General features: G+C 53.0%; 1 protein-coding gene across 7 annotated transcripts in view; it reads left to right on the top strand.

Moving 5' to 3' along the window:
• The window catches only part of LOC110256111, a 124,042-nt gene that overhangs the window by 19,130 nt on the left and 82,018 nt on the right, over nt 1–22,894 (top strand). Inside the window, exon 3 of one of the 7 annotated variants that reach the window (XR_002337380.1) lies at nt 17,546–18,102. The exons of 4 other annotated variants lie outside the window; for them this stretch is intronic. The gene's annotated coding sequence lies outside the window, so the exon portion shown is untranslated. Of the gene's footprint in view, nt 1–13,242; nt 13,527–17,545; nt 18,103–18,124; nt 19,058–22,894 lie in introns of those variants that run through there. 2 more of the 7 variants (XR_002337376.1, XR_002337371.1) reach the window with 2 other exon arrangements.

Consider the following 22,894-nt stretch of genomic DNA (forward strand, 5'->3'; position numbering starts at 1 on the left):
GGTCCTCAGGGCGAGTGCCAGCTTGGGCCTTCCACCAGAAACAACTAGACATCAAGGCAGAATTCAGGAAGTGTGTTCAGAATTGGAAATGGGGTCGCAGAGGCAGGGATGGCGCAAGGGAAAGGGGAGGCGGACCCCGTGACACCCAGCTCCACGCTGCCGCCTCGGGATGGGAGCCTGGGTGGAGTCCTGGTCCTCCTGGAGTTTGAGGGTCAGAGATGGGAGTGTGGGGACGCCCAGGCCCCCCGATGTCCTAGGGGCACATGCATGAGAGAGGGCAGAGCTGCCAGGGAGAAGGTTCCAGAGGGTCCCCTGTGAGTTTAGGGGAGAACTGTGCAGTTCCCAAAGCCGGGGAAAGAGCCACCCCAGAGGGTGAGAGGGCATGGAGCCTGTTTCGCCTCGGGGTGGTGGTTGAGAATTGGAGACAGAGAGAGAGGCAGGACCTGGGAGAGGACCTGAAGGTGGACTTTTTATTTGGCCTCTAAGATAAATACAGAAACGTGGGCAAATCACGATGGCCTCATCGAGTCTTGCACACCCCTGGGTAAACCAGATCAAGAAATTGGAAGCTCCTGGAAGCGCCTTCTTACCCGCACCCCCATCATTAAGCCCCTCCGGTGCCCCCTCCCCCAAGGCCCCTCCCTTCCCTGAGCTGGTCCCACGCCAGGCCCCTCGACCCTGCTGCCTCCGACTCGGTGCCACCTGCGCCGAGCTCCGTGTGGTGTGGCAGCTGCCCAAAGGCTGGCATGCTCTGGGGTGCCTGCCGCTCGAGTTCTCAGGAACACCCTGGGAGCCATTGCCACCCCCGGGTCCCTGACGTCAGCGTCCTGGCTCCGGGCTGGTGCCCGTTCTCCGTCCACTTGGTGATGGCAGCCCTCTTGCCTGGCGGGCAGCCCGCCTGCTGGGGTCCCTGAAAGATGGCCCGAGCCCAGCTGCATTGCAGCGTCCATGCCACCCACGGGAATCTCAGGCGTCCTGGCCGGGCCCCGCCACGCGCCCCCGGTCCTGGCTCCTCCCGTCCAGGACGGAGACCTCCCCCCGCTGAGGGGGAGCGCGGGGCCCTTCCCATGGCAGCCGCAGCCGCATGCTCTGCATCCTCCCTCTGGGCCTGGGAGGAGACGGGAAGCCCCTGTCCCTCCTGAGCCTGCTGACTGCTTCTACCTACAGCTCTGCCCTCCTCCCGCTCTCCTTTTGGGGGGCGTGGTGTGGGCGGTGTCTGGAGGGCGAGGCTAGGGGTTTAAAGATGCCTGGATTTGTTTTAATCACGGGCGATGAAGCACAGGGACGTAGAAATGGCCATCGTGGGTTGGGACAAGGATTATCCTTGGAGATCCCGAGAAACAGGTGCAGCAGACAAGGCCACCCGGGGGGCACCAGGGTCAGCCACCTGGGCAGGGGTGAGGGGTGCTGTGGGCAGAAGGGGAGGAACAGGCTGCGCTGGCTGGGCATGCCTAGGATTTGCTGGTTTGGAGAGTGTCAGTGGTGCCTGGGGGCTCTCCTTCGTTGTCTGGCCCTGGGACGGATTAGGGCACATGGACAGCGGTCCAGGGCGTGAGATCACAAAAGAGGAAGCAGTTGGGTGTGGCCTCGGCCTTGGTTGGTTTGCGTCCGAATGCTTTTCTCAGGGGTGAGTTGTTTCCTTTCTCGAGAAATGAAGTTCCTCTGGGGTCAGCAAAGCCCCCCGAGATGTTAGAGCACAGAACGCAGAACATAAGGTCATGCTTGGTACAACCACGGTGACTGTCTCATGGAAAGCTCTAAGGGCAGTTTCTGGGTGCTCGTTCTTTTTATTTCTTGCTTTTTCAGGCTGCACCTGTGGCATATGGAGGTTCCCAGGCTAGGGGTCCAACTGGAGCTGTAGCCCCGGGCCTCCACCACAGCCACAGCAATGCAGAATCCGAGCTGTGTCTGCGACCTACTAGCTCGCGGCAACATGGGATCCTTAACCCATGGATCAAACCTGCATCCTCCTGGGTGCTAGTTGGGTTTGTTAACCGCTGAGCCATGGCGGGAACTCCTGGTTCTTTTGAGAATGCGTGATACCTGGCCTCTTTTCGACCCCAGTTTTGGGATCCTGGCTGTCAATTCTGAAACCACAGGAAACAGCCTAACATCCTGTAATATTTCATACTATCTAACACTCGTATTAGAAATAGACATTGAAGTAGCATGTGCTTTTGACTGGGGCCTTGCATCTGGATTCCTTGGTTGCAAGCAGCAGCCCCAGGGGGCTGATTTCCGTAGGGAATCTGTTGAATGGGGGTGGAAAGAGGCGCTGCTGCCAGGCGGCTGAGAGGGCGCAGACTTGCACCAGGAGTCAGACTGCAGGGAAGGGAATCTTGGGCCAGAGGTCAGGGGTGATGGGGGGACTTGGACGTCTCAAGATTGTGTCCTGGAGGAAAGGGGTGGCTCCCAGGAGTGCTGCTTCTAAGAGAAGGTGCAGGAGTTCCCATTGTGGCTCAGTCCGTTAAGAACCCGACCTGGTCCTCTTGAGGATGCTGGTTCGCTCCTTGGCCTCAGTGGGTTAAGGATCCGGTGTTGCTGTGGTGTGGGCTGGCGGCTGCAGCTCCGATTTCAGCCCCCAGCACAGGAACTTCCAGATGTGGCAGGTGCAGCCCTAAAAAGAAAAAGACTGAATTCTGCCTTAACAAATGAGGTAGAAATAGCAGCTGTTCCCTACAGGAGATGGGGGCGCAGGTGATCCGGCTTCATAGAAGCCGTATTGAATCTGTGCCTGCCCCCATCACTTTGGTCCATTTTTACGGACTCTTGTCTCCTCACCTGCGCTGTAGAGGGCACCAGAAGTCCCCTCGTCGTGTCATGGCAACAAGTCACTGAAAGCGCTGTAAATCGGCCCAGGGCTTCAGTGCAAACTGCGCCTGCCTTCTGTCCCTGCCTCTCCCTTGCTCTGCGGGTGGTGGGCGTCTCGGTCTCTGTATGAAGGGTTCCTTAGGGTGATAACACGCTGCCTTGGCGTAAGGCACAGATGCTCTGCAAGTCCTGTGGGAATGCCAGCGGGTTCTGATCTGAGCTGCGTTGAGGCTTTGAATCCCTGATTGAAGCACATCTGTTGTGTAGCTGTTGCTCTCTGCATCCCTAACTCTGCTGTGCAAGGCTTTATTTACCCTCTTGATCTGCGAAGGGTCAGGACCTGAACCGAGCAGGCTCTGTCCTCCTGCACCTGCAGAACGCTCGCCAGACAGATCCCCTTGGACCTGTTCTTGCTCCGGGCACAGCCCCGAGCGGCTCCACAATCCGCCTTGACTGCATTCCATCTCGCGCTGCTGATGGGCTAGAACCTATGGAAAGCCCTTGGCCTGCCCTGTGCTGGCAGCGCCCCTTCAGGTCCTGGAAACGCAGGCCCTGGCTGGGAGGAGGAGGCTGAAGACCTGCCTCCTTTCTCTTTCGAGAGCCTGGGGGTGGGGTGTGACCTCCTTGCAGCCACAGAAAGCTTTGGGCATCTTGCTAATGGGCCGAAGGATGTGCACTTTCGCCCTGAGCCGTGTCCTCTGCTGGGGTGCAGGCCGGGGCTCGGGGAGCCCCTGGAGAGAGCGCTGGTCCTGAGGGAGCCCAGGTGCCAGGCACACGCTTCGTTGCCTTGAAGAGATGCCCAGTTGGTGGAGGAATGGGGCAACTGGGAGAGCAGACCGTGGTACTTCCTCTCCCAGCCCCGTCTCCCCGAGGCTGGGACCTGGGGGCAGGTGCTGATGTCCCATGAGGGTCGTGGTTCTGAAATAAACCTCCGTTGCCTGAAGTCCTAGGGTGGGACGCAAATGACGTGGCTTTGCTATTCGTGTGAAACGAACAATGAAAACGTGGGGAGAGGCTGGTTCAATGGTCTCTTGCCACCTGACAGTCTGTTCCTGAAGGTGGTGGCTTCACGCAATCATTTAATTAACTCATGTTCTGTGGATCCGGTCGTTGGGCTGGGCGTGGCTCGACCTCCCTGGAGCTCCAAGCGGCCTGGGCGTTACTGGGCCACTCGAGGATGCTTCTCTGGTCCCAGATGGCTTCTTTGCATCCCTGGCACCTTGGCTGGGAGGCTGCATGGTTTGGGTCAGGTGGGACTCTGCCTCTCTGCCTGGGGTCCCCAGCAGGGTCCTCACCTCAGCACCGCAGCTGGGGGTGCCAGGGGCCCCAGGCAGCAGCTACAGGTCCTGCTGCAGTCTGGGGATGGCATTTTCACATGCCTCCCCAGGCAAAGCAGTCATAGGGCCCTCTGGGTGGAAGGGGACGGGAGGTCGACCCAGGCCAGGTTAGCATGAGGGTGAGAGGGTTTGGGGGCCGTCTTTCATGGGCCGTAATGGCCTTATCCCTTCTTCTTGATTTATTTGGGGCCACACCCACAGCATATGGAGGTTCCTGGCTAGGGGTCGAATCAGCTGTAGCTGCTGGCCTGCACCACAGCCATGCCAGATCAGAGCCGCATCTGCGACCTACGCCACAGCTCACGGCAACGCCAGATCCTTAACCCACTGAGCAAGGCCAGGGATACAACCCACAATCTCATGGTTCCTAGTAGGATTCGTTAACCACTGGGCCACGACGGGAACTCCACTAGTCGGGTTCTTAACCTGCTGAGCCCCAGTGGTAACTCCCCCATCTCCCTTCTTCTGCCGGGTCCCCAGCAGCTCCTCTCTGGTGAGGGCTCTCAGGAAAGACGTAGCCCCCTGGTTGCCCAGCGTAGCTGGTGTCTGGTGGAGCAGCTGTCTGTCTGTGACCTGCGGGTTGGAGACGAGGGCCCCAGCGTCCCCTCGCTGGAAGCTGGGGAAAAGCTGGCCCGGGCAGACGTCAGCTGACTGCACTGAGCTGTATCGTATGGGAGGAGCCCCCTGGGGATCCAGAAGCACTCGGGGACAGCGATACACAGAAGCCCTGCTCACCCCCTGCAGGGACCTTGATGTCTCTGCAGAACCCACAGTGTTCTTTTAAGAGACACGCTCCACCCAGGGGACACCCATGCCTGGGGTAGGTACATAGGTGCGTCTAATGGAAATTCCCCCACAGCCTGGTGCATTCTTCAGTGTTTGTCTGGCAGGGGCAGCCTTACCATGCGGAAGAGGCCCCCACCTCCTCTGCGACGAGCCCCTCGTGGGCGCTTAGTGGTGTCACACAGCATCTTCCTGCCTGGTCCTCGCAGCTTCAGCCTCGCAGGGCAGTGCCCAGTGATGTGCCAGCCTCCCGGGGGTCAGCGGATCCCAGTTCAGGACAGTCTGACCGTGCCCCCCACCCTCCCCGGTCTTCTCTCTCGGAGGCCCCACCTCCCCGAAGCCCCTCCGGGGACCTGCAGCTCCTGGCACCGTCTCCTGCTGGGGCTTCCGGGCAGGTTCACAGAACCTGCTTATGACGCTCCTCTTGGCAGAGAACTTGGGCTGCTGGCAGGAAAGCCCTGCGGGAAGGTGGCACTGGACGAGTGCTCAGCACAGCCATGCTCGTGGCCGGGGCGCCCTGAGGGGCTTGAGCTGGCCTCGCCCACTGTGAGGTTGGGGTGGAGGAGGCCTTGGGTCTGGGGACTTGGCTGTTTCTAGAACAGTCCCTCTGAAGCTCTCCCACTGGTGGACTCCCCAGAAAAAGGTGGACTTTGCCAGCTTCTGCCAGAGCCTCTGGTGGTAGCCCAGCTGCACGGGGGTCATGGGCAGAGGGAGGGGGCTGCAAATACCGCCTGGCCGGGGTCTTTGCCCTCCCCGTGGAGGGCACCCCGCTTCTATCTGGGGAGCAGGCCTGCGAGTCGGCGGCGGCGTCTGCTGGGCAGCAGGTGCAGTCAGGGAGGAGCAGCGAGGGCTGTGCCGGGCTCCACTGTTTTTAAACTGTTGGCTTTGTGATGACATGTCCGTTGCCATTTTTCAATCATAGTCACTGAAACGAGTGTCAAAATCCATTTAAAGAAGTAATTTAATTATGTGCTGTTGTGTGTCCAGGGCTTAGTATCTTTCAGAAATCAATTTGGAGGCATTGACCCCGAAGCAGGTTTGAACTCTGACTCCTCTCTGGCTGCTGGAATTAAACAATAGTGATTATCAGGCTGTCGCACGTTTCTCTTTCTGAAATGATTTTCTGGAAGAAAATGTTTATAATCTTACTGTCAGACCGTGATTTTGATGAAGACACATTTTTCCCGTGCACAAGTAGACAGGCGTTGGTTTACACACATGTTGAATAGATGGCCCGTGAACCTCAGGCACAGATTGGGTTTACTTGGAATGTGAGCATGGCATTTGCCACCACTTGGTGGCAGTGTACCCCAATTGCAAGACCTTGTTGAAGCGTGTCCTGGAGTCTGGCAAGTGCTAAAATGACAAACCAGAAGTTAGGAAGTGACAGCGACACCCCCTATCTAGATTCTATTTTAGTAACACTAGTACAGCGCCATGAAGCATACTTAAATACTTTCTAAAGTTACTCTCGGCGAGTACGTCACTATTCCCCTGATGAGTATTTGTAATCATAATTTTCATTTACTTATGGTTGGAGAATAGAGATGTAAAGACCTTGTGACAAAAAGCCAGAAAATGAATGACAAGCAGCATTTTTTTCATTGGTAAAAATTAAAAATTTTATTAATGTTTTAAATAGCTCCCCTTGTGGCGCAGTGAAAATGAATCCGACTAGTATCCATGAGGTTGCGGGTTCAGTCCCTGGTCTTGCTCAGTGGGTTAAGGATCCGGTGTTGCCATGAGTTGTGTAGGTTGCAGACACAGCTCAGATCCCACATGGCTGTGGCTGTGGCGTAGGCTGGCAGCTGTTGCTCCAGTTCAACCCCTCGCCTGGGGTCCTCCATATGCCACGGGTGCAGCCCTCAAAAGCAAAAAAAGTTTTAAATGTTCAAGGCGTTCATACCTGACTAGAAACAGATTTAACCCCTCACGTCTATAGAATTGATACCCAAGGAAGAGTTTGTGTAAGGTTTTCTGTTGGCCCAGTAAGTTAATTCAAATATGATTCTGAAAGGGACCAGAGAGAGCTTCTGTCTCTGGGAACATGGAACCCCACAGGCTTAGAACCCATCACCTGGGGGTGGCAGTTGGGTGGGCGTGGGAGGGAATAAGGGTGATTTGGGAAGCTGGTCCCATTTCCTAAGCCCGTGTGCTCACCCTCGATGGTGTGGCCTTAGTCACATCACTGCGGGTGAAGCCAGCAAAGACGAAGCTGACTTTCGCATTTGGAGCAGGTGTTGGAGGTATGGTCAGAAGCAGCACCAGACCAGGAACTCGGGGAATAAAGCAGACATGGAGGAGGCCCTGGGCCCCTGGGAGACACTGGCTGCTACAGAGGGAGGCAGAGCTGCTGCTTCTCGGTGCTTTTAATTGCAAAGCTCCTTTCTGAGCCGGAGTTGGTGGGACGTCTGAAACCCGCAGGCACAGGGGAGGGGGTGATTGGCGTTGGCCAAGGTTACCGGGACGTGGCTTCTGTGTTTAACAGGGAGGGGCCGTGACCACATGGCACTTGGATGAACTTGATTGCAAAAAACACTCCGGATGGCTGTATTTACAATGAACATGTGCTTGTATGTATTCTAATGGAGGTATGTCTATTGTATATTTAAAAGTTTTCTATGCGTTCCCTTGTGGTACAGTGGGTGAAGGATCTTGCGTTGTCACTTGAGTGGCCTGGGGTGCTACTTTGGCACGGGTTCAATCCCTGGCCTGGGCACTCGCACCTACAGCCAAAAAGAAAAATTTGTTTCTAATTAAGTGGCTACCTTTGTGGATAGATAGGATCTTATAAAGATACTTGGTAAGACTGTGATGGACCAACTTTGAGTCCCACGGTGTTTGACGTTCAAATCTTTTTGGGTAATGCATCTTGCACTGAAAAATAGAGTAACAGCATAAACTCCCACTCTTGGGGAACTACTGATGTTGTGTCCAGGCGCTTGTGGGCCACAGTACATACTCATTTCGTTTAATCCTTCCAACACCCGAGGATGTGACCGTCTCTGTTCTAAAGATGAGTAATTGAAGGCTCAGAAGTTAATTTAGTCAAGTTGAGACGGCTCGTTGGTTGGAGAGCTAGGACGCAAATGCTCGTTTCTGATGCGCCTTGATTTCCCTGGGCAGTCCGCCTTGGGCAGACAGGTGGGCCATAGGAGGAGGGGGTGAGCAAGGCTTGTAGGCGGCCCACCACCTCGCCCAAGCCCCTTAGCTGCTGCCAGGGACATCTCACTGCAGAGCCCGCTCAGCTGAGAACAGCAGCCCCTGGAGTCGGGCAGCCCTGCGGGGCCTTGCAGTGAGGAGAGAGAATTCAGGTGGCTCCTCTTTGCTTTTTTCCTTCCTTCTTTTTCTTTTTTTCCCTCCATTTTTGGCCACCCCGTGGCACACAGGGTTCCCAGGCCAGGGATCAGATCCAAGCCATAGTTGCCACCAACACCGCAGCTGCTCTGGATCCTGGAACCTCCTGTGCTGGCCATCAGACCTGGGTCCTGGCGCTGCAGAGATGCCACCAATTCCGTTGCTCCGCGGCAGGAACTCTTCCCATTTTTGAGTGTTTGCTGTGATTCCACCAGAACCGCAGTAGACGAGGTACCCCCTCTGGAGCACTTCGGGGTGCCATTCATGGATCGGGGTCTTGGTTGGAGCTGCAGCCTGGGTCCTAGGTGCTTCCTACTCGAGATCGTCCAGGCAGAGTCTTGAGTGACATTGTTACGTGCGCGGGCCCCGGTGAGAATGAGGTCCATGGGGACGTGGAATCCTTGTTTATTACACACCAGGCACTTGCCACGCGTGGGTCTGACATGATCACCGCAAGGAGTGTTTTAATTGAAATCTTGATTTCGTGGATGACAAAGTGGAGTGCATCCCAGAGAGACGAAGCCAGGCCTTGAGCGGGAGACTCCCTGACGCCGCAGCTGGCCCTTCCGCGTCCCCTCCGCCCCGCTGGCTGAGGAGGCAGTTTTACAGAAGGGGCTGGGCGGGATCGTGTCGGAAAGGACCGAGTGGCTCAAAGGAAACTGTCCCTCCGGCTCAGGAGGTCCAGCTTCGAACATGTTGGAACCACCCTGAACGACAGACAAGCCTGTTCCTTACTAGCTGTACAACTGTGGGCACATCAGTTCTCCTGGACCTGTTTGCTCATCTTGAAGGTAGACTTGACAATAGCAGCTACCTCTTAATAAAACGGTGAAGAAGAAACGAGATGATGTACGTAAAACACTCATCAGAATGCCTGGCATGTCGTGTTTAACGTTTGCTGTCGTTGTCACCATCAGGCAAAAGCTGCTCACGTTACTGTGCTGTAGACAAAGCAAGAGGAAGGGGGGAAGTGGTCGTGAAAAGCCCATAAAAACCCAGCGACAGGAGCAGTGTCTTGTGAGATGCGATGCGTGAGCAGTGAGCCTCTTCGGGAAACACCTGTCGAGACTCCTGAGGAGCCTCAAAGTGTTTGTGACGCCATCCGTGGGGGAGGGTGCCTTGGTTTAGTTGCAGAACCTGCGGAACCTTCCAGAGCCCACTGCTTCCCCGTTGCTGCATCTGGATGAGGCTGCGTGAGGGTCTCAGGCGTTCCTCGCCCAACGGGGCTCGGCTGTCGGGACCTCCCCGTGCATTTGCACTTGCACAGCGAGTTTGTCGCGTGAAGGATGATGGTGGTCAAAGGGGGAGCAGCCAGGGAAAGCCACCTTCAAGCTCCTTGGGTTGGATTTACTGAGCAGCTGGCACCACCCATAGAAAGACCAGGGACAGCCCTGTGCTCAGGGAAGTCGCAGACTGAGTGGGGCGGGAGACGTTGGGAAGGAAGGACGAGCACGTGTGTCACCAGATGTGCTGAGAACGAGCGGGGTGCACGGCGGGGAAGGCCCGAGTCCCCCCTACATCCCCCCCCGGCTCAGAACATAATTTGGTTTTTCTGAGATGGTCAGGTGTGCGTCAGTCTGGGCTTCCCGCTTGGGCTCCCGATCAGCTCTTCTCTGGGCGTCTGTCGTTCGGCAGAGGGCACTGCGAAGGCAGTCGGAGCGAGGGGTGAGTTTGTGCTTCAAAGTTCCTGGTGTTTAGAATGTGCAGTGTGGCACGGAGAGGAAAACCGTGACTGAGGCAGGTGTTCACATTTGGTGACCTTGGTGTATACCATGGAGGGAGGAGAAGTCTATATCTCAGACGCAATCCCGGAGAGCTGCCGGGAGGAGGGGACATTGTTGGGTTGGATTCTGATCTATAGCTTTCTCAGAGTCTCTACTGGTGCATTGCCTCATGAAAGACACTGATTTCTCAGCTAGGAAAAGAAAGAATGATACATATAACCCAACAAGCTAACTTCTGGTACAGTGGGGTGTAGCAGTTGCCATTAGTTGTCTTGACTTTAAAATTTGATACTTTGTTTAAAAAAAAAAAAAAAAAACTGAGGTTTTCTGAGTCTTCAGTTTTAAGATTTGATTTTTCTTCCAAATTTCAGAGGGTAGGAACCAAGTTGCAAACTTGCAGGAATGTTGAGAAGAAACAGTTACAGAAAAGGCCAGCACGTTTTGTTTCTCTGGCAGGTTTTTAGCAAAGTTACTTTCCTTCCATCAAAATGTCACCTTTAATTCTTAATTCTGTCCTCTGCAGGGTGTGGAAGAAACTGAGGGGCTGGTGCACCAGTGACGATGGTGACCAGAGACGTTTCAGGCGAAGCTAAATGTGTGTTCAAAGGAGGGACAGGAGTGAGGAAACATGTGGAACATGCGCCTTTGGGGTAGGAGGGCTGGCAGTTCGGGGGTCTGGTCAGGTGAGGATTCGGTAGAAATGAAAAGGCAGCTCTTTGAAATTAATTGGCTCATGGGATGACTGGGGACAGAATTAAAAATAAGAACTCTCGGGCCCTGGTCTCATTGATCCAGTGAGTGGGTGGTTGGTCTAGTCTGGAAGCCCAGCACAGTAGAGGCGGCACGGCTTGGCTTGGGGAAGGATGCTCAGGTTACTTACAAGGAGTCGAGAGAAATGCCCAGGCTGGGATGGGTGAGGAGGCATAAGAGAGGATGTTTCTGTCCCTAAACACGCTTGTCTGAGTCACACGGAAGGCACAGACTCAGCTCAGCTCTTCACACAAAGAAGGCAGCTAAGGAGCTCCCGTCGTGGCTCAGCGGTAAAGAACCTGACTGGTATCCATGAGGATGTGGGTTTGATCCCTGGCCTCGCTCAGTGGATTAAGGATCCGGCACGGCCGTGGCTGTGATGTAGGTCACAGATGTGGCTCAGATCCCACGTTGCTGTGGCTGTGATGCAGCTCCAATTCAACTGCTAGCCTGGGAACTTACACATGCCATGGGTGTGACCCTAAAAAGACAAAAAAAAAAAAAAAAAAAAAAAGCCAGTTAAATTTTGATGAAGGAGTTGATTCATTTCCCCTTGTTTATTCGTTCAACAAAGTGTATCGACCCCATCCTGGATGTGGGAGGTTGTTTTCCAGGCTTTGGGGACATAGTAGTGAATATATATTACACATATCAGAGAATATGGCCCTTTCTCTAAAAATGAATTTTTATTTTAAATTTTTTATCATAGGTAGTTTACAATGTTGTGCCAATTTCTGCTGTACAGCAAAGTGCCCCAGTTGTGTGTGTGTGTGTGTGTGTGTGTATATATATATATTCACTTATTTTCTTTTTATTTTAATAATTTTATTTTCCCACTGTACAGCAAGGGGATTAAGTTACCCTTACATGTATACATTACAATTACATTTTTTCCCCCACCCTTTCTTCTGTTGCAACATGAGTATCTAGACATAGTTCTCAATGCTATTCAGCAGGATCTCCTTGTAAATCTATTCTAAGTTGTGTCTGATAAGCCCAAGCTCCCAATCCCTCCCACTCCCTCCCCCTCCCATCAGGCAACCACAAGTCTCTTCTCCAAGTCCATGATTTTCTTTTCTGAGGAGATGTTCATTTGTGCTGGATATTAGATTCCAGTTATAAGTGATATCATATGGTATTTGTCTTTGTCTTTCTGGCTCATTTCACTCAGTATGAGATTCTCTAGCTCCATCCATGTTGCTAGCAAATGGCATGATGTCATTCTTTTTTATGGCTGAGTAGTATTCCATTGTGTATATATACCACATCTTCCGAATCCAATCATCTGTCGATGGACATTTGGGTTGTTTCCATGTCCTGGCTATTGTGAATAGTGCTGCAATGAACATGCGGGTGCATGTGTCTCTTTTAAGTAGAGTTTTGTCCGGATAGATGCCCAAGAGTGGGATTGCGGGGTCATATGGAAGTTCTATGTATAGATTTCTAAGGTATCTCCAAACTGTTCTCCATAGTGGCTGTACCAGTTGACATTCCCACCAACAGTGCAGGAGGGTTCCCTTTTCTCCACTTAAATTATTTTCTATCATGGTCCATCCCAAGAGACTGGATATAGTTCCCTCTGATGTACCCTAGAACCTCATTGCTCATCCATTCTGTTTAAAACAATTTTTTGTTACAATTTGCAGTGTTCTATCAGTTTCTGTGGTAGGGAACCAGCCACACGTGTATATATACATTCTTTTTCTCATACTCTCTTCCATCCTGGTCTATCCCAAGAGATTGGATAGAGTTCTCTGTGGTGTCCAGCAGGACCTCATTGCTTATCCATCCTAAATGGAAGACTTTGCATCTCCCAACCCTCAACTCCCCGAGCATGCCACTCCCTGTCCCCTCCCGTTGGCAACCACAAGGCTGTTTTCTGTGAGTCTCAAATCTTTTTTTAAGGGCCACACCCACAGCACATGAAGGTTCCCAGGCTAGGAGTCGAATTGGAGCTGTAGCTGCCAGCCTACACCACAGCTACAGGAACACAGGATCCAAGGCACATCTGTGACATGTGTACACCACAGCTCACAGTAACGCCGGATCCTTAACCTACTGAGTGAGGCCAGGGATCAAACCCGAATCCTCATGGATACTAGTCAGATTCGTTAACCACTGCGCCATGACGGGAACTCCCAGAAGAAATTTTTGATGAAGGTTGCCCATGAACAAAAATAAGAATAAAATATCAGTTGTGTGGTCTAGAGAAAAAGAAATCTGGGAAGAGAGACGGCGTGGGTTCCTCTGAGACCTGCCATAATGAAGCTCCACAAGCTGTGGCTTGGGCAGCAGGCATGCACTGTCGCGCAGTTCTGGGGCCAAAAGTCCTTGGCCAGGGGCTCGGCCCTGCCCTGCTCTGTCTAAGGCCGCTGGAAGGAGCCGTGCCCCGCCTCTCTGAGCGTCTGGTGGTCCCTGGGCTTGGGGCCAGTCTCCACGCGGCGTTCTCCCTGTGACTGTGATTGCCCCTCTGCCCACAGATTGTCCCACTGGACGGGGACCCACTCGAGTGACCTCATCTTACCTTGATCATCTGCAAAGACCGTGTTTCCAAATATGGTCACGCTGACCGCGGTCAGGACTTGGCTGATGACAAGGGGTTAAGTCGTTGGTGAGTTGCTGTGTTATGTGGGTGGTCAGGCGAGGCCTGATAAGGGGACAGAGGACCCTAGGCCTGAAGAGATGGGGACGGTGAGCTGTGCTCATGTTTGCTTTCTGGGCAGAGGCCGGAGGGGAGAGTTTTCTTTGTGCTCCAGCCTCACCAGGAGCCCCCTGTGCCGGGGAGGAGAGAGATGGATGCAAAGGGTGGGGTCAGGGGGTGGTGGGGTTGTCCCTGTAAGGAAAAGGAAGAGCCGATGGCGCAGCGATGTGTCGTGATTGGAGGTACACCCCGAAAGCATCCTTGCGGTGGCTCTGTTGGCGAGGAGACCAAGAGGGCAGCGGGGAGGCTGTGGCCGCAGAGGACAGAGGGCGGTCTGAGCTGGCAGAGCAGGAGGGACGGGGGAGGCCTGAAAGGTGTTCGGGTTCGGGACGCATCCTCAAGGAAGGGCCCGCGGCATTGCGGGTAGAGAGGATACGGGTGTGAGGACGAGAGGGGCTGAAGGAGGATGCTCAGGCTTTTGGCTTCTGCCACCAAAAGGATGGATTTGCCATTTGGGGACGTGAAGAGAATAGGTTTTGCTGAGATGGCAGGACGAGTTTAAGCTGAGTTAGGATCTTTGGAAGAGAGCAGACTTGAGACTTGAGGAAGCTGCCAGCTGTAGGTGGTCTGTAAAGCTGTGGTTTGGGAGGTACCTGGCTAGGGAACAGACAGAACCGGAGACGGTTCCAGGTGTGAGCCTTGGGTCCTCCAGTGTCTGGAGGCCGAACAGGAGGCGATGAGAGGTGCGTGGCTGGTGGGTGGGTGGGCAGAGGACGGGGAGATGCGGGGAGAGTGGGGACAGAGTGGGAGAATCTGCGACAGGCGCCGGGAACTGCCTCGGGCTGTGAGCTTCCTGTGAGCATTTTGGGAGGAGGAAGGGGGATGGAGGCGGCAGCGGGTTCGGGAGGGCCTGGGAGAGCGGTGGTCCAGACGCGGTGTCCCCGACGCCTTCAAGAATTTACCTTTCAGGGAAGCAGCAAAATGACTGTAACGCAAAGTGAATGAAGGGTCGGAGGAGGGATTCTTTTTTTAGGAAAAAAAAAAATACAGCATTTTACATCCATAGAGACAAGATGTGGGAGAGATGGACAAATTAATGGTGGGGGAGAAGCAGATTGTGAAGCGAGAGCCGTGACAGGCAAGATGTTGGGGGGTCCGGTGTCAGAGGAAGGCTTAGCTTCATCCAGGACGGGAGGTACTTGGTGCATAAATCAGGAGGCCAGGGGAGGGAGGGAGGCCGAAAGGGGCCCGGAAGCATCCAGGGACTTGATGGATGGACTAGTCGGACTGTCGGGAAGGCTTTTTTGGGGAGGGTTGGGGTGTGTGTGCTGTGGCGTCAGCGCAGAAGCAAGGGCACTCACTAGCCGAGGGGGGGGGCAGTGATGACTCGAAGGCTGAGGTGGTGGCGTGAAAGGTCCCCTCCATGCACAGAGGAACAGGATGAGCCGTGGACGGCGGAGGGCACCAGGCACCCACCTGAAATGCTCCAGCCGGGTTCAGATGCACGGGCCACGGCACAGAGGAGGGGACGAGGGCAGCAGGAGGTCGAGGGAGCGGGCATCAAGACCCGGCGGTTCTGGGCTGTGGGAGCGCAAACCCGGGAGAGAGGGGGGACGGGCGTGAGGCCAAGAGGAGAACCCTGGCGGCGGGCTCGCTGGAGGCAGGGGCCGAGGTCCTGGTGGGTTGGGGGGTTGTCGGCGTCTGGACCAAAGGACGAGCTGGGAGAGTGGGTGGCAGCCGTGACAGACGCAGCCGATGGACGCGGGCGTGGGCAGGGGTAGGAACCAGGTCTGGACATGACCATAAGGTGAGCGGCTGATGGGACGACGCAGTGGGAAGCCAGTGGCGTAAGGATAGGAGAGGCCAGGGTTCTGGAAGGACCACTGCTCGGGTGTCGGTGGCACCAGGAATGATACAGGCGTGCTTGGAGAATTCCGCGCTAGACTTGAACTGCGAAGCGTCTGCAGGTGCCTGAAACCTCGAGGGCTGCCCGATGGTGAAATCGGAAGGCCTGAGCTGGGCAGGTGAGGGTGTTGGGGAGGAGGGAGGGCCAGAGGTTTGGGGGCAGCCGCTGGGAGCAGGAAGCTCCTGTGGTCTGAGCTGTGGGGAGGAGAAGCTGGTTATCAGCCTGGGGCCTGAAGGGAAGTCTGCTCGCGGGCAGGTCAGGTCTTGGTTACAGCAGGAGCGCGATGCTCAGAATACGGAGAGTGGGCTCGTGCTGGATGAGGGGGGAGTGGGCGGTGGCCAGCGTGCAGGTGTGATGAGGGGCGCTGGACAGATGTGGCTTCCTGGGGGGCCTGACAGCAGCGGAGAGACAGCTGTGATGCTGGACCAGCCCGGGGCCCACCAGCAGCAGGTGGTAGTGGTGGTGGGGCTCTGGGCCCCCGTCTCCACGCCCCTTCTGGTATTGAGCAGCCTGGCAGGGTGCGGTTACAGCTTAATGCCAGGGACCCTCCTTGACATCTGCTGCTGCCCGTGTTAGGGCCACGAAGGGGGGTTTGCCAAGGTAACCCGGAGTCCTGCACATGAGCCCTGCAGGGGCCTCGGAGCAAAGGCGGGCCTCCTTTTTGGAGGTCGGGGTAGAATGAGATGGTTTGTTGAAAAGCAACAGTTGGCTGAGTCGGGAGGTAAGCTCGCAGGCGCGATGCCTTGGGTTTGATGTTGCGTTACTGCTGGTCGTAAGTGGGCTCGAGATTCTGGTTCGTTCTCTAAATAGACTGTAATTACCCAAATAGATTCACATTCTGTTGCATGATGTGAAGATAAAAGATCACTTCTCTCTAATGAGAAACCAGAATGTTTTCTCTGTTTAAAAAAAAAAGTTAAACTGCTCTTCATCCTGTTTTGTCTTCAGACCTTTGATAGAAGAAACTTGGGTTCTTACCATTTATAGCAAATTAAAAAAGGTAGAGTTTTGGGTGAGTAAATATAGTTTATGAAAGAAATTTCAACACATAATGTGACTTGAATAGAAAAGGCACAAGAACCAGAGTCTGCTCCATAGAAGGGCTGAAATACCTCTTCGAGGCTTTTTTTTTTCCTTTTTGTAAAATGACTTCAAACGTACTACTTAATTTTTTTGCCTAACACAGGGAAAGGATTCTGAGAAGATAATTTCGGAAATAGGCCTTTAGGGTGGGAGGCACGTAGGAATAACCTTCTCAGTAGAGAGCTGGAGATAAATACTTGATCAAGCCTTGTACCAACGAGTGTTAGATTGACACCCCCCCCCAAAGCAATACGTGGAAGGCTTCCCAACCCAATGCTGGGTCTGTCTGACTTGGGCAAGACGTTCCTTCGTTGGGTTTGCCAAGGGAGGAACGCACAAGTTCAAGTCCATGAAGCAAGAGAGGTTGATGTGGGCATCCGACGCGGATGGACCGAGCCCGAGATGGCGCCAGTGCCAACCGCGCGGAGATGCTGGGCTCACAAAGGGGTCGGAGTCTAGGGTGGGAACTTGGGGCAGGAAAAATGAAGGAGGAGGGGACGGTTATGCCATTCAGGGGAGGGCTAGGGGACTGGGTCCCAGGCCAGAGGGCAGTTACTCTGTGCGGGTGGCTGCTCTGGGCAGGCACTTGTTTTCTGCAGCCCGTTGTTTCTCGCGGCCACATTCTGGGGGGAGGCGGGGGAGGTTTTCTGTCGTCGCCCCCCCTGGGAACCTATCACTCTCCGGTTGGAAATGGGTAGAAATCCTGGATAAGTGACCATAAAAGGGGTATGGTAATCCCTAATCCCGCTAAAGGAGAGTCGAAAGGTGACAGAAATGAGAGAAATCAAGGCCAGAAGAGCTGAGGGGTGGTGAGACCCACAGGTGGGCTTCGGGGCTGGAAGCCGCAGGTTCCCAGCCCATGTTGGGCGGAAGAGATGGGCTGTGTTGGCTGGAGCAGACCTTCCAGAGTCGGTGCTGGAGGCTCCAAGGCCACTGCCCCATAAAACCCGCTCCACCTCCCAGTCTGGGGAAGTAGCGAGAAAGTGAGGCCCTTGGCTGGGGGGGACAGTCCCCCCAGGCTTGTACACAGACGTACATGTACACGATCGATGGTCGTTCAGCGTGAGGAGACTCGGGCAAGAAATGAACGTCAAAAATTGCTCTAGAAGGTGTGAAAGCTCTGGGGCCACAGCATCAACACTCCTCTGTGCAGGTGGCTTTAGAGGTGAAGGTAGGCAGCACTTCCACCTGGGACATGAGAGCGACACACCGTGAGGGAGCGTCCGTACCTACCCTTGGAAGAAGGCTGTTCTCACTTCCTGGAGGAGAGCCCCCCAGACACTCGCTTTCGGCCGCTGATTCCTGCATTTCTGTCAGCCGCCTGCACCTCTGCCGTTCACTCTAGACGGCCCTCCTTTCCTCAGTACCTTCTGGAGACCTCCACTGGGGCGTCTGATGACAATTTCAGATCTGACGTGCACGATGGCCCGCCTCCAGGTTGGCCCTGAAGAACCCAGCTCCCGCGTCCACACAGTGAAATGTGCCCCCTGGGTTAGCGGGGATCAGGTTGGGGGGGTCCCTTGTTATGCAGCAGTGAATAATGAATACAGAACATCCGGAACGAACCCCCGTGTTCCCCAAGCCTTCTCCTCCTGCAGGCTTTCCTGTTCCTCTGAGTGGTGGCTCCGTCGCTCCAACAGCTCAGGCTGGAAGCTTGGGAGCCTCTGGCCTGCATTGCTCACATCTCGCAGCCTGCTTTCCAGCGGGCTCCCTGTTGGCTCTGTCTTGACAGGAAGTGGACACCCTGCCCGCGCTCACCGTGCCCGTGGATACCGTTGTGGTCTGCTCTCTGGACTGGGTTATCCCAGTAGCTCCTGTTTCTCGCCCGGATGCTGACCTTGGCTGGTTTCAGTCGCATCACAATGAAGCAGCCGGAGGGATCTTGTCACTGTGGAAATCAAGTCCTGTCACCCTTGTGATCAGATGTCTCTGGCTTCCAGGATCTCGTCGGACCAAAGCCAAGGCCTCCATGGGGCTCTGCTGCCCGTTGTTAATGCCCTTCCTCTGACCTCGTCTTGCGCCTCCCTCCGACTTGCTGTCCTCCTCCCGCCCCGGTGTCGTCGTTTTTACTCCAACAGGCGAGGGATGAGCCTGTGTTGAGACATGAGAGTCATGGCCCCTCTCCTGGGAATAACGTTGTCGTCAGTGGCCGCAGGCTTTGCTCGCTTGTTCTGCCCTGTGCAAGTCTCTTGTAGGACAGCTCTGTGCAAACTGCTGCCTCCGCCCCGTGCCCCACCTTTCCTGCTTGGTTTTCTCCCTAGTTTTATCATCTGACACATGGTATGTCACATGTTTTAGATCTTGTCTTGACCAGAATGCAAGCCCCATGAAGACAGGGGACTTTGTCTCGTCTGTTCACGGATTAGTTTCAAGTCCCAAGAATAATGTCTGGTGTCTCCTGTAGTTTTCTTGTGCTTTGCAGATCCTGGGTTTTTTACACATGGATGGTTTGTGGCAATCCTGCTTGAGCGAGTCTGTTGGGGCTATTTTTCCGACAGCGTTTTGGTCTTTGTGTCACATTTTGGTAACCCTTGCAGTGTGCCAAACTATATGATATTTGTTATGGTGATGAGCGATCTTGGATGTTACCACCGGGACTTGCGGAAGGCTCAGGTGATGGTTAGCATTTTTTGGCAATATTTTAAAATTAAGGTATATTCTTGTTTATTTACTCTGTCTTGTTGCCTTTTCTAGGGCCGTTCCCACGGCGCATGGAGGTTCCCAGGCTAGGGGTTGAATCAGAGCTGTAGCCACCAGCCTACACCACAGCAACGCGGGATCTCAGCTGTGTCTGCGACCTACGCCACAGCTCACAGCAACGCTGGATCCTCAACCCACTGAGCGAGGCCAGGGACCGAACCTGCAACCTCATGGTTCCTAGTCGGATTAGTTGAGCACTGCACCATGCCGGGAACTCCTCTTTGTTTTGTAGACGTGATGCCGTTGCACACTTGAGACTATAGTGTGAGCACCACTTCCATAAGCACGGGGAAACCCAAACAGTCATTAACCCGCTTTACCGTAACGCTTGATGGCAGTGGTCTGGAACGGAACGCGCAGCATCTCTGAGGTATGCCTGCAGGCACGCAAATGTTTTTTGAAAAAGGAAATACTTTAAATGGAAGTAATGTCATGATGTTTGTAAAAGAGGAAAGTCTGAAAGGTCATAAGATATTTAAAAATTTTTTTTTCTTTATGGTTGCACCTGGGGCTTATGGAAGTTCCCAGGCCAGGGACTGAATTTGAGACACAGCCGCAGCAGCGCCCATCTTTAATCCACGACACCAGGCTGGGGATTGAACCCATGCCTCTGCAGCGACCTGAGCCACTGCAGTCAGAGTCTTAACCCACTGCACCATACAACTCCCATAAAATATTTTTTTAATTCAAAAGAGAAGTATGAAAAAGCACTGTTAAAATCAATCAGGCTTGAGAACCAATTGAATATCACCTTAAGAAATGAAAAACATAGAAACTAAACTAAAATTTAAATAAAACAGAAGTTCCCATCCTGGCTCCGTGGTTAATGAATCCAACTAGGAACCATGAGGACGCGGGTTTGATCCCTGGCCTCGTTTAGTGGGTTAAGGATCTGGTGTTGCCATGAGCTGTGGTGTAGGTCACAAATGTGGCTTGGATCCCACGTTACTGTGGCTGTGGTGTAGGTTGGTGGCTACAGCTCTGATTCGACCCTCCATGTGCCAGGGTTGTGGCCTTAAATTTTTTTTTTTTTTGGTCTTAAGTAAAACAGATCATGAGGGAATCAGGTATATTTAGAAGACAGATCTTAGGACACTCCGAGTGAGACACAGAGATATGAGATTACAAAATAGAAGTTGAGATCTAGAATGAGAAGTCCTGGCGTGCATTGAATTAGGCATGCTAGAGGGAGGAAGTAGTGACAGTGGAGGGAGGCAGTATTCAGAGACAGGGGAGATGGAAATCAACTGTACTTGGTTCTGCTATTGATTTTTTTAAAAAAAATCATTGTCCAGATTTGAAACAAATCTTTGAACTAACAGAGTAAGAGTCCCAAGCAGGAGTGAACATTAATCTACACTTCAACACATTGAGGTGAAACTGTGAGACACTGGGAAGAGAAACATCCTGAATACAGTGAGCATAAAAGACCAAAGCATGACTTTGAAACTGACAACAGACTCTGTGAGTAAGGTTATATGTCAGGATACAGTGTAACCTGCTGTTTGGCAGCTAATGGAAACAGCCATTGTCCTGGAATTCTATACCCAGCTAAAAGTTTCATTCAACACAGGGGGCAAATACTTTCCAAAGAACCTTTGCTGACTTAACTACTCAAGTGAGTACCTCAGCAAGGGGAAAATTCAGCACAGAGCGTTGGAGAAGGCTTGGAGTTAGTGTTATAAAACAGATGGAACAACTGGATAAAATTGTCGTCTAAACTCATTTGGAGGAGAGAGTTAAAAATGGAGACATTAAAATACTAAACAGTAAGATGGGAGGACAGAGATGAGAATTGAATGGTTCTGAGATCTGGAGGTGAGAGATTTTGATGAGCTTGGGTTTTTTTTTTTTTCATGTCAGGTATGCATTTTCATACAGTGACAAGGATGAATTACAATGTGTAATTTTCAGATGGGTGAAGGGGAAAGGCAGGATGAGCTAAACATAATCCACTTAATAGAAATCAGGAGAGGAGAAACGTGCTGGAAAAACAGGAGGGGAAAGAACATGTCCCAGGAAAACAACCAGGGAAACGGGGAGTTCCCGTCGTGGCGCAGTGGTTAACGAATCTGACTAGGAACCATGAGGTTGCGGGTTCAGTCCCTGCCCTTGCTCAGTGGGTTGACGATCTGGTGTTGCCGTGAGCTGTGGTGTAGGTTGCAGACGCGGCTCGGATCCCGCGTTGCTGTGGCTCTGGCGTAGGCCGGTGGCTACAGCTCCGATTCAACCCCTAGCCTGGGAACCTCCATATGCCGCGGGAGCGGCCCAAGAAATAGCAACAACAACAACAACAACAAAAAAAAAACAAAAAAAAAACCAGGGAGATGGGATTCGTGAAGTTCTTACCAAAGCTAACAGCAAGGCAAGATGCGCTGATGCAGATAAAGCTGATGCTGAGGGATAAGGGAAAAAATTCACAGGTAAGATAGAGCAATGCTAGTCCAATGACCTAGACTCGAATAGGTAGCGAAAAAATGGACCAAACTGCAAAGACAAAGGAACAAATGCACAGTGATGAGATGAGATGCTAACGTAGCCATATCAGAAACTAATGAATGAGGAGACAAAATATTAGTAAGGTTATACCAGGCCTGAACAACACGATTACCAGGGATGACTTAATGCTTAAGTCATGATTAACAAAGATGGCTTAATGTCAAAATACATTTTCCTGGATACACCCTCCACCCACTTTTTAAAAGCACATGGAGCATTTATATTTACTGACTATAAACACCACCTAATTGATAGCATACAGAATATATGCTGGACCACAGTGCACCGTTTTAAAGCAAAAATCCCGTATTTTTTGGACACATATCCTTTGAAGAAACGGTTAAAAAAGGATTTGTATTGGAAATTATGAAATAATTAGTCTTAATCATTACAATATGTGACAACGTGAGAATCAGATTTATATAGCAGACAAAACCAGGGAAAATTGAAAAGTGAGGGCATGATGCAAAGTTAGCAAAAGGGGAAAACAACTCCAGCAGAAATGACAACAACAAGAAAAGCCATCAAGGTGAAAGTAAACCATGCATAGTCGGTAAAACAGAACAGCACAAAGAAAGTCCACCCATGCGTGCCATGCACCAGTGCTTTCTGTTAGAATTCTGGTGCAAATCCTTGAGGGTTTATACGGAGCAGTGGATCCATGGCTAGAGCTACGATGAAGTGCCAGGCCTTTCCAAACAAAGTTTGGCTTCTTAAAGGGGGAAAAATGGTTTGGAAGTGGCGATGGGGGGGAAAGGAAGCTTTCTCTCTGGTGTTTTTTGCTCTGGGTGCAAATGGATCGAGGTAAAACACCATCCTGAGAGGGTCACCGAGGTCTCTCTTGGGTCAGGGAGAGAGGCCAGGGCTTTAGGCGAGAGAGGGAGGGAGGTGGAAGAGCTTTGGGATCAAAACCCAGGAGCTCCAGAGCTAACAGTGAGAGGGTTCTGGAGCAAGGGGGTAGGTGGGTGAACTGGGAAGAGAGTCCCAGTGATGCTGGGTGGTTCTGGCTTGGAGCCCTGCAAGGTAGGCATGGCATACGTCTTTCTGGTGGGCGGTCTTGCAGAGACCTGGCGAGAGGTCAGGTTGAGACAACGGTCTTAAAACCTGAACAAGACGGGGGGTGGGGAGGGGAAGGGGCTGAGGGGAGTGGGAGACGGCACCTGTCCTCTTCCGCCGTTGAATTATCCATGTCTTCTCTTTTTGGGGGTTTTCTACTAACTTCCGGTCTACCGAGGGCACCTGCTTTTGAGTATGATGATGAACTGTTTGCTTCTGCGGACTCCAGGCTCAGAGGCAGGAGGAG

The sequence above is a fragment of the Sus scrofa genome, chromosome 12, assembly GCF_000003025.6.
Source record: "Sus scrofa isolate TJ Tabasco breed Duroc chromosome 12, Sscrofa11.1, whole genome shotgun sequence".
Classification (NCBI taxonomy): domain Eukaryota; kingdom Metazoa; phylum Chordata; class Mammalia; order Artiodactyla; family Suidae; genus Sus; species Sus scrofa.